The following is a 12,582-nucleotide window of genomic DNA, read 5'->3' on the forward strand; positions in this document are numbered from 1 at the left end:
CCCCCTATTGTGCAAAAGTCAGTATACAACAGAAGAGAAAGGCTGAGCAAATGGGGTAGAGTGAACCAGCACAAAAGGCGACAGAAGCTAAAGGCTGAAAGGTCACTAGGGTCATGACCCTGTTTGCCAGTTAGCATTAACCTGGTCTTTGCTGCCACCCTCTCAGTTGCTGGTCACCACTGTTAGGTCATCTCATGCTGAGCTCTGGTTCAGCCATGCATAGCTGCCTTACAAATTCGGAAGAAAATGATATACTGTAATTAACCTCATGTACATACTGTATCTGCTGGTAAGCTATGTGCATGTGTATATATTGATTTCTTTTTTTCCCATTTTGACATGCTTCTTTAATGTGATTTTTCTCCCTGCTTTCCCTCTCCCTGTCCCCCCTCCTTTGTCTTCTTTTCACTTTCTAAACACAATCAAATGACAGAGCTTGCACAAAATGAATTTCAACCACTTCTTTACAAAGTCGATTCTTGATTCTTGAAGAAATGTGGGGTTATTTTTCTGTTGCGTTCCATCCATCACTATCTCTTTCCATCGCTCTTTGCTATTATTCCACTCAAGCTATCCGACACATGACGTATGACCTTCCTCCAGCATTCACACTGGCTCCCAGAAACCGCCACACCTTCACAATAATCTGCTTTTGAACAGGCTCCAATAAACAAACAATTACATGAGACCAAGACATCTCAGGCTGAAAGCGCTTCACCATGGTTGAAGCGTTTAATTCCTGATTTCACAGTCCTCTTGCAAGAGGTGACAAGAGGGCCAATTCAAACAGCGTTGACTTAAAGCAGCCACAGCCACAGATACGCGCGCGCGCACACACACACACAAACACACACACGCGCGCACGCGCGCGCACACACACACTCGCGCACACACACAGACAATATTACTTTGTGGCCCTTACATTCTTGGACTGCCTGTAATTGCTTCCCGTGCCCTGATGTCATGGCTCCCATTTTCAATTTAATGTATAGATGTAACGCGTTGCCGCCTGAGGAAAACATCCATCTCTATCTGGGTTTTTACATGCTGCTCATAACTGAATTGTATACTTAATAATTCAATTTGCAGCCATATATAATAGCTGCACATTGAGGACACTGACCACAGTTTCACTACCCACCTAATGGATTGACTCAGTTATAGCAGTGGCCTGGATGTAAGTAGTTTTCCTACTGGCTAGACTGACCGCAGCTTGCAATAAAGACCAACATTAAGCTACACACACAAATCAATAAGTACCAATGAGAAAGATGTTAGAACTACAGTAAGAGTAGCTCCTACAGTGTATACAGTAAAATCCTCTGTGTTAATTAGCTCTGAGAGTGTACAAATGTAACAAAATGGACCCATAAGGGTCCATTTGGTTACAATTTATATTGTGACGCGCTCTACACTTGCTTTACATTCTTTATAATAAACTTGGATATACACTATATTCAAATGCTTTGCCACTTCAGTGTCATCAACATAATATTGATTAAATAGCTAACCATCTGACACTTTTACCCATCTCCCATTCAGCTTGATGATGATTGATCTTTCAAAGCAATACTATGAATATCATTCAGAAAAATGTGGGTGGGGAGTGTGTGTGTGTGTGTGTGTGTGTGTGTGTGTGTGTGTGTGTGTGTGTGTGTGTGTGTGTGTGTGTGTGTGTGTGTGTGGGGGGGGGGGGGTGCAACCTACATCTACTGCAGAGCATTACTGTAGGTGTAGGATACATGTCCCATCTTTTATCTGTTACCCTCTCTCTCCCACTCGCTCGCTCCATATACGCACACACTTGCATGCCCCCATAGATGGGTTTCCTGTTGGTAAACATGAGAGGATGATGCGCGCGCAGTGGCGGGATGAGCCGGTAGAGGGCGCTATTACCCGCAGCAGCTCTAGCCATTGTACATTCAGAAAATAAATGGTCTTCACCAGGTTTAATGAAAGTAGATTAAATGATGCAGTTTGTAATATCTTCTTTACTCAATAAAAATGATTTGTCGAAAGTTGGATCTGTTTGTATATAATAGCAGCATTATGCCTATTATGCCTATAATAGCAGCATTATGCCTATCTAAATCCCGAAAATAACGAGAGAGTGAATGGCGCTTCCGGTTCGTTCTCCCCCGCGCATGCGCAGATTGGGCACTCTGCTCTGTGATGACGTCGCGCGGAAACCCATCTATTGTTCCTGAGGTATTGTTTTCTCAGTGGCTTTGTGTGTGTCATTGCACCCGCCCACCGCCCCCCCCCCCCTCTCCCCCCCTCTGTACATCTGCCAGCCCATGATCCATTGTTCAGCACCATGCCACACAAACGGGCCTCAATTAGACAGACTGTGCTGTTCTGTAGCAACATGATTGTTTTGGTCTGGTCTCCATCGCAGCACCTGTCTCACACATGTTGGGAGTCCTTTCATGGGCCGTAACTGAAGCCGTGTTCCAATGACATGGTGTATAAATAGCACGTGCCACACAGGTCATGTTCCTGGAGAGAATAGGTCATCTAATGATTAGCGTACTAAACTTCTTGAACTTTGTAACAGTAGGAGTGACATACTGTATACATTTTCATTAGTTTTTTTAATAAATTATGTTTTCAATAAAGTTTCAATTTAGTTTTGTATTATTTTCAAAACTAGTGAAAATAGCATATACCAGCCAAGAAAGTGTTACATCATGACACGTTGCAAGCTTGTAGATCAACTATTTTCACTATGTGAATAGACTACAACAAAGAAGGCTATATACTGTAGGCCTTAAGAGTGGCTAAAGTGCCAATAACTTTTTTGAGTATGAGCATTTACAGATTCATGCCGGGAAATCCTTGCTGATGAAAAATTATAATTATGTATAAGTATAATTTTTCAACATTCAGCTTACACACAGTAATATCTTTTTAACATTCAACTTGCAGTAACTCAAATTTGAATGAGCTCACAGTATCACAAATTGCCATTCAACAAAAACTAAGCCAATTGCATGACTGTAGGCTAATTATCATATCACCAGTGTTTCTTTTGGGCTAGGCCTTGTGATGTTGTGTTGAAAGGGTACGATCCTTAATGATTTCCTCTGTTGCATGACAGTGTCGCATGTCAAAAATAGCCGAAGCGACGCGTTGTGAACTTGTAGATCAGTTCAAAGTATAAATCAGGTTTAAGATTTAAAATGAATACGATTTAACGAATTTAGCCTGAAAGGTGGAGGTGCAGATAAGGGGGCAGTGACTGCATAATGAAAGTCAGAGCTAATATAAACACTGCAAGCAACCAACGCTCCACAAGAGACACCATGTGGAGCAGTTACACAGTAAAATCTTTTGACTATTAGCTCTGAATTAAAATTTTGAAGAGTTCATTTTAATTAAATTAACACTTGGGGTTGTACTGTGCTGCCTGAGATACAGAGGCAGATGGCACACATTAAAGTTACATCTGACCTGACATCTCGTCCAAGATAAAAACAGATTTCATGCTTTTTATTCATTTCTTATGGAAATCCATAGATGGTCTTTATGCTACATGCTTATGAGGATTCCAATCTGCAGAGGGAAACGACTGAAAAAAAACATTCACCAATAGTATATGACTCCATATTTACAAGCATAAAGTACAAAATGCAAAAACCATCAAAGCCAAGACTTTGTTTTATTGCAATCCGATGAAACTGCAAAACTGCTGAAAAGTCCAGTTCTTGACAAGAAATTTTTTTTTTCTCCAAATGAGATTTAATAACATCTGACAGATTTTAGTAGAGCTGGTCACATACTGTAGCACACACAATCAAATCTCCCTGGAGTCCTTGCAGATCACAGCTGATTTAAGGCTGAATTGTGCAATATGCAGCCAATAGTTGGCAGAGTTACAGTACTGTATGTCTCAATGAAAGCTTCATAAACTGTATATTATTTACATGGCTTTGTATCTATCAAAAGTATCACACAATGCAGCATTAAAGTATGGTGTTTTAGCTCTACATGTTACAGATCTCCTGCCTGGAGAATTGGCTGTGACCCCTCATGCTTAGACCTTTATATTCCTCTCAGAACAGACCATTAACAAATCGCCTCCATCCCTTCTGTCCTGTGCTTTATGCTCTGCCAGACTCAATGTTAATCCCTCCACCCTCAGATCATACCAGCTACGACCCGAGCTACCTCATAAACCCCTAACAATCAAAGATCAATATGGAATACCCCTTACTGGAATAACCCCCACTGGCCTGTTTATTCATGACCCATTTAATAATCCACTTATTAATGCCTTTTATCATACTTTCTCTTATAAAAGCATACAGTAGCTTCACACAGGGACAAAATATTATCATATATTGAGGATTTATTCAATAATTAGACAATGCTGGATTATGATTATCTGATGTACTTCAGTAGTGAACAACTTTTTGTGTCCCTTTGCTTTAATATTAAAGTAAAGATAACAATCAAGTGATGCTGCTAACAGAATGTAAGAAAGTGAACCAGCCAAATCCACTGAAAACATTACATTTGATTTGTGTTATATCTTTTGTATTGAAGTACATCCATCCATGTTTTGGATTTTGATTATACAAACAATATATACACTACCAGAGTGAATAAGAAGTCTCACTCTGCCCATGATATTGAGGCCTTGGTTCATACTTATTTCAATATATATTTAATGTGCAGATATTGATATGAAACATCTAAGCAGCAACACAGTCCACTGTAACACACCATTCTATCCCCAGTTTCATATGTCAATACCAGCCAGTTATGTATTCTATCTGTGTCCGTAGTGATGAAACAGTAAATATTATCTTGTGTGTGCAAAGATACTGTTAATCTGTTCTCAAACTTTGTGGTTTAATAGAACCACAGCCATACCAGCTACGCTAATTAACCACACACCAAAACAGGAATACATTTTAATATTGATCCCTCCAAGTCCTTAGTGAATTTGAGCGTGTGTGTGTGTGTGCGTGTGCGTGTGTGTGTGCGTGTGTGCGTGTGTGCATGCGTATTAGTGTGAGCAAAAGTGTGCGGGAGTATGATTATGAATATTTTAAGAGCACATTTAACATGGTGAAGCCGGAGCAGGCTCGGGGAGGGATTTGCGCCTCCACTCTTCAGCTAATGACCCCAGGCGCTTCCAGCAAAGCTTCTTCATATTTTAAAGAAAGTCGATAGAGCTGCAGCCCAGTCAGCAGCATTAAGATTCATACAGACGCCACAGGGACCCTGAAAAAAATTAATAACACGCGTGTCTAACAATCCTGCCTGCGATTTAGTGGAGCAGCCGAGCTCTCTGCCTGCAATGCAAAGTGGTAATGAATACACAGACAAGATAAATTCTGAACACGTGCGTGTACCCAACCCTCCAGTCAGTGCACAAACACACTCTCCTTGCGCTACCAATCCCCACTTCATTTGCACCCCTTTCCGGTGATGGCGTCACTCACCTCATACTGTATGCATCCTTCTACACAGCCTGCACAGTAAAATCCTGAGTGCTAGTTTATCCAATGTAAAAGATGTCAAAGCGTCAAATGCAGCCAAATGGATTACGCTGGTTACATTTACACTCTCAGGTAAATTTACATTTTTATCGAGTACCTGTGGTCAGGCCACAGGTATTCAGGCACACTTGTTTCGCCTCTCCTGCTCTTACATTCAAAGTACTACAGTATCTCATTATCTCTGTCTCTCTCTCTCTCTCTCTCTCTCACACACACACACACACACACACGCACACACACACACACACACACACACACACACTATTCACAAAAGCAGTGAGAACTCTGTTTGACTGAAGATGTGGCAGCTCTGAACAAAAGCTTTTTCACTTTCCCTATGATGAATTTTTCAAGACTTCTCGTCTGCCGCTGCATGCAGAGACATTGACAGGTCCTCTCACTGCAAGGTCAACCATTGTCTAGAAACCATCTCAGCAACTCTCACCTCCTTGATGGTATGCAAGGAGTGCTCATACTGTATATTACTTCCAGTGAAGTTCCTGTCTCCCTAAGCATCCAGCAGTGGTTAGAAGCAAAGTGCATGCGTGCAAGAATGCGCGTGTGTGCGCGCACATGTGTGTGTGTGTGTGTGTGTGTGTGTGTGTGTGTGCGTGTGCGTGTGCGTGTGCGTGTGTGTGTGTATGTTTGTAGAGTCTTTTGATTGAAATATTAAGAATTTGTGTTACCAAAGGTACTTCACTGGTTATATGGGGCCTACAGGCTGCAGCGTATATGTCTATGGTTATGATTGCATAGGGTTGAATACTGGACGTTAAGCCTATAATTCATACTTTGTCGTTGTGAGCTTGTAGGTCTGCTATTTTTTGGCGTGCAACACCGTAATGCGACGGAGCATAAATTAGGCTTTACTAAGCTGCTACACTCCTCCTACATTACTTTCATACTCTGCCTCTTGGATAAAATGCTACTACACTCAAGCAGAGGGTACATAATATATAAAATATATGAGTAATGTTACAGTTATTTTGTGAGCAAAGCATCATTGAATTTGTAAAGCTAAACACAATTGTGACACCCAAATAAACCTAAATATATGGTCCCCTATAGCCTTGATAGTATTTGTGAGTGTCCAATAGAAGATTGAATGTAAACTGATTAGATTGTCCAGTGTTAATACAGCAGCACACTAGGATGAGATGGCTGCGGACTCCCTGGGAGCCTAGACAGCATATGGCTCTGTCTCCCAGTGAACAACACCACCCAAGCAGCCTGGCTGCCTCAAAAGGGAGTGTGTGTGTGTGTGTGTGTGTGTGTGTGTGTGTGTGTGTGTGTGTGTGTGTGTGTGTGTGTGTGTGTGTGTGTGTGTGTGTGTGTGTGCGTGCGTGCGTGCGTGCGTGCGTGCGTGCGTGCGTGCGTGCGTGCGTGCGTGCGTGCGTGCGTGCGTGCGTGCGTGCGTGCGTGCGTGCGTGCGTGCGTGCGTGCGTGCGTGCGTGCGTGCGTGCGTGCGTGCGTGCGTGCGTGCGTGCGTGCGTGATAGGCATGTGTACATACAGGTGCTCACATCAATGTGGACAATGAAGTTGCAAAGAAGGAGAATGAATGAAGAGGAAGATACTGTAGATGGCTCTCAAATGATCGGGGGCAATAAAGTTAATGAAAACAGCTCCAAATATGCACAGACTACATTAGCCATGGTTCACATGACGCTTGTATACAAGCGTCATGGTGCCGAGTCCCCCTGGTCTAAAGTTGTGTTCGATTTTTTCACATTGCCATCTCTCACATAAACATAAACGTTCAGATTTCAAATATAAAGTGCTTACCACCGAGCCACGGATGTTACAAGGCGATGCGGACCGCGATGAGTACCCGTATCTCCCGTATTGTTCAATAAAACGCATTTTAATCCCATCGCCGGCCATTTTCTCCAAATTGTCTCCGATACTTTCAACCATGCGACACTAATGGTTGGGAGGTGTATTGCACTCTGATACATTACAAAACAAAAAAAATCAAAAAAAGAAAATGGCCGGCGATGGGATTAAAATGCTTTTTATTGAACAATACGGGAGATACGGGTACTCATCGCGGTCCGCATCGCCTTGTAACATCCGTGGCTCGGTGGTAAGCACTTTATATTTGAAATCTGAACGTTTATGTTTATGTGAGAGATGGCAATGTGAAAAAATCGAACACAACTTTAGACCAGGGGGACTCGGCACCATGACTGTCATGGTATGACAGTCATGTTTCAGGGCTAAGACTACATGTACAGTACAGTGGTCCTGGTGACTTCATTCTTCAATGGCAAGTGGTAAGTCTTACAAACAAATGCAAAGCTTACAGTATATACTGTATACAGTAACAAACAACTATTGATGTGGGCTGAAAAGAAAGGAATTCATTTGATTCATGTGGTGTGTTCCATTAATGAATCTGCATGCTTTTAGGGTATGTCTTGTTGAATGACATACCATGTTTCCGTTTTACACAACCAGCACATTGCTGTGGTATGTCCTTTTGGATAATGCAACTGTGTGGAGCCACAGTTGCATTATCCAAAAGGACATACCGTAGTTAGCAAGATGAGTTAGGCTGGAAGGGGGGAGGTGGCAGGCCTGATTGCCTGTCAAGCACAATAGTTTCCATATCCTTGCTGGGGAGATGAAAGGGAAGGGAGGGGATCAATAAGTCATTAGTAGAAAGCCATCAGAAAGATTCCAGGATGATCTGACATCTATTATCGCCATGGACCAGGAAGCTGGCAAGAACTATTTAGGGGGAGTTACATTAAGACCACTGTTAAATCTACTCCTACCTGTCCATTAGACCAATCTCTGCTTCTGGTATTAAACAATTGCAAGCTTGGGTTTACTACGGTGTCAGAAAGGTATAAACTACAATAAGGTGATGGGGTTTTCAGATTAACTTTAACGTCATACACCTCCATATTGGCTATGTATCTTATGGTTTCCAATTATCTTCAAACCAAGATCCTGTGCCAACGCAAACAATGGAGTCCACAACAACCGCAGCATATACAGTAGCTGCTCCGGATCCCACTGGTGAACACATCTCTCTGAGGCCATTCATATAAGCAGCCCAGCAGCAGCTTATATGAATGGCCATATGTCCCTCACACCCAGGTCCCCAGTGGGTCCTGGCTCAGCACAGTGACACCATCGCCTCTGCACACATCCCTCTGCCAACATGGACCGCTTGGAAAGGCCCCAAAAGGCCTCTTCTGGTTGGTCTATCTTGCCCTCACTGCCCTAGTGATGTCATTTACAATTCCTGGGTTGGCTGGATCGTGAGTAAAAAGATTTGTCAAAGACTCAGAGAGGTTAGATGCAAAGTGAAATAAATGCCTAGTCACATGAAATACAACTGAATACCAGATCAGGGTAATACATTCATGCTGGAACATATGGTTGCTGCCGGAAAGAAACCTTGTATCTCCACATTTAAACTTGTTACGGTTTGTTTTGTAAATTAATGCCCTACTTTCTCATACTACAGTGTCACCAAAAGTAGCAAAAATTGCCGATCTACAAGCTCACAACGGGTCGCTATGCGCCACGTTGGGAGCTTGTAGATCTGCTATAAACTAATTGTTTAAGTTAAAGTGAAAGCTTAAGTGTGTCTTTTATGAATATCGAACCAATGAAAAGTATTAACAAGAGCTGGTGACTAAATAATAACTACATTGGATCCATTGGAAAACAGGTTTCTCCATCTTCTGAAAAATAACAGTTTTGGACGTTTCCCCAGCGACAATATTGCATATTACCTACTTACAGCAACAGTCTATTAACACACTGACACGGCACATAAACAGACAAATCAAAAAACACCACACTACCAAACACTTTTTCATTATGTCCTAGTCCAGTTTTAATTATGACCATGCAAAGGGGTATATATCCACAGTGGGGTGGGGGTACAAAGGCCAACTACTGATGATGACATATGCTGTATGGGAGCAAAAGCGAGCAGACAGGCAAAGGAGGCAGAGTCCAGTGTCATATCGGCAGTGTGTGTTTGCAGGTCCCGTGCAGCGATGATCGCTTATCCCCCTGCCACCGCACATATGTTTGGGACGTGAAACAGTTGGACGTGGCCGAGGGCTAAAATGGGTCAGACCGGCACAGATGGAGCAACAAAAAAAGAAACTCCCACTGGGTCACTGTCAGATGCACACACAGTAAAATCCTCAGAGTTCATTTAACTCTGAGTGTGTAAATGTAGCCCGTAAGGGTCCATTTGGTTACATTTGTACAATCTCAGAGTTGAAAATGGATACGTTAAAGCTGAGGATATTCAGTGCACCCCACAAAAACAAGCGAGAAAGACAGAAGGTCGACAGACAGATATATGTATTTGACGATGATTTGGGTATGCTAATAATGTCTTTTAAATGTGTCATGTAATGATAGAGTAGGGAAGAGCCTGATGCACTGTGCACCAAAACCAGTGGGAGCCAAGTAGTCGTGTTTTATGCCTAAATGAATTGCGTAACAAGATTCCACTCACTGTCAAAACTCTCTCTTATAAACACTGCATGTTATCAAAATTGTAGATGTTAACAGATGACATTTGCAATAAAAGAAAAGCTTAGGGAATTGCCCTAGTAAGGTACCATGTGGGGGCTTTCATAGAAGACATATCAATTAACAGTGCAGGATAAACCAACCATGTTTTTGGACAGATGGAGAGCAGTTGGCGAAACCGGGGCCTTAAAGATTAAATAGAGCATTATCCACACAGTGTGGAGGTTATATTTTTTTGCCTGGAGTTAATAAATAAGAGTGACACAGGAACAATTGTGAAGCATAAAAATATGTTTTATTCTAAGTCATGCCTTAAAATTCTACGTCTTAAATTCAAAGTCTCCATTTCTGAAACTTTTTTTATGTGGTTTGTATAATATTGCATCGCAAATTACTGCAAAGATGCCATTGTAAATTCTTCTACACCATAGCAAAGACCGCACATCATTTCCAGACAAGGCTGTCGTGCTTGTGTTCCGTAATCCATTTTTTCCACAGTTGAAAAGTATTCAGAAATCTTCAGGGAGATGGCCTTGCGTGTCAAAGCATCCATTAGAAATGTAACGTGAAGCAATAATTGAACAGTTGAAAGGTCATCCATTCAAAAAAAAATTCATTATGATGAGGGGAAGGCAATTCCTTTCAATGCAAACCTCCCCTGGCTTTTGAACTCAATTGTCAACGTAGGCGCCCATCAGCGCATAGTGAAGAACTATGGTGTAGCCTTCCTCTTTCACGTCCTTTTAACCAGAGGACAACCGCATGCATTCCCCTGTGTGGGGGGACATGCTCAACAGCCATGTTGGTGACTGTGCATTAGCATGTGGGTGGCACTTGCTCTGTGAGGCGGTCATATGTTTACAGCGACTGTCTTGGATGGAAGTCAAGTTTGCAGCTGCAGCCTTAGAATAATTCATCGCCCTCCTTCTTGCCCGGGAGGAGCCACAGGTAGTTGATGAAGTGGCAGTGCCAAGAGTCCCAACTGGCGAAGATGAAGCGCAGCTGCCGAGAGTCAGCACGGCCAGATGCCGCTGCTGACGTACCATGTGTTCCAAGCAGGGCATGAGTGTGTACTGTATGTGTGTGTGTTGTGAGTGTTGTGTGTGTGTGTGTGTGTGTGTGTGTGTGTGTGTGTGTGTGTGTGTGTGTGTGTGTGTGTGTGTGTGTGTGTGTGTGTGTGTGTGTGTGTGTGTGTGTGTGTGTGTGTGTGTGTGTTGGAGTGGGAGGGGGGGTTGGGGGGTTGGGGGGGGCGATAGCGTGAGGCGCTTGCCAAGACATCCTCACATTGATGCCAACCTGACACATGTTCTGGCACTCCCCATGGTTTGTGTTCCCAGCCCGATCTCTCTCTCACAGATCTGCGGGGGGTCCTCTCTCTCTCCCTCTCTCTCTCTTCCCCTGTCTTTTACCCTCTCCTCAGATGGAGTCCTCTGCCAGTCAAGATGGGAGTTGGCGCCTGCTTGCGGCCATCTTGCCCACCAGCGGCGGGGTTTCCTTTAAAGCGGTGTTCGCTGAGAAGTGTGTTGGCAAAAGGCCGTTAGAGCAGAATTCCAAGCTTTTGCTCACTATGATGCCATACCATGTCCTCTCCTCCCATCCTCCCGAGAACCGATACCCGCTGGCCCCTCGTGCATCTTTTCATGTCTACAGTAGCTCCATATACTGTACGTCTCTTGATGGCCCGAAAATCCACACTCATCTTCATATAGTGCCTGTTAAAAATATCGCTGGTCCTCAGGAATGAAATCCCCTCAAAATGGGAAGTATGTGATTGATTCCCTCTTGTCGAAGACAGCATCTGAGGATTTTTCGGTTGTATCCTAAGACAAAGAGCGGTACCATCTGCATCAGAAAAGAAATACAAATAAAGGATGCGCTGTGAAGATTGCCTAGCTGTTGGTGTAGCATAGCATCCCCTTGAATGGCGCTTTCCCCACAAATGGAGCCGCGATCTCCCTTTGACGATACTACTCCTGGAAACGGAGGGGAGTTCTCTGAGACAAAGGCACCAGTTTAGTTAGGAACATGCCATCCTCGTTTGCAGTGTAGGGGGTTTGGGGAGGGAAGTGAAAACTTTTTGAACGAGTGCCATGTCTGGAACATTCTCTTATCTGAGGCCCGCGACTGCCAGCTGGCGGCTGAATGTGCCCACTTGCACTGTGTTGATGGAGTCAGCCAAGCTAGTTGGCATGCTGCATAGTAGAACTGGCAAGTGATCTGAAGCCAAACACAACTCTGTGTGGGGTAGCTGCATATCCACCACATTCTGACGTCCCTTGTGTCTGTCTCTCGTGACCAACCCCTCAACGAGATCTGTGGGCTCTCACATAGGGGATGAGTCTGAAATTCTTTCAACAACAAGATGCCACCCCCCAGTTGAGACCACGGTGGCCCACGACGAGCATCCACAGTAATGCACTTTCTGCCACAATCTGAAGCTATTATAGCCTACAAAGAATAGCAATGAAACTCACGAGGCTGTATTGTCTGACAGAATTGTAATCCTCCATAACAAAAGTAATGAGCTGATCAAAGAAAAACAATCAAAAGAAAATAATGAA

This window comes from Gymnoscopelus braueri (assembly GCF_963280865.1).
Source record: "Gymnoscopelus braueri genome assembly, chromosome: 1".
NCBI classification, from domain to species: Eukaryota; Metazoa; Chordata; class Actinopteri; order Myctophiformes; family Myctophidae; genus Gymnoscopelus; species Gymnoscopelus braueri.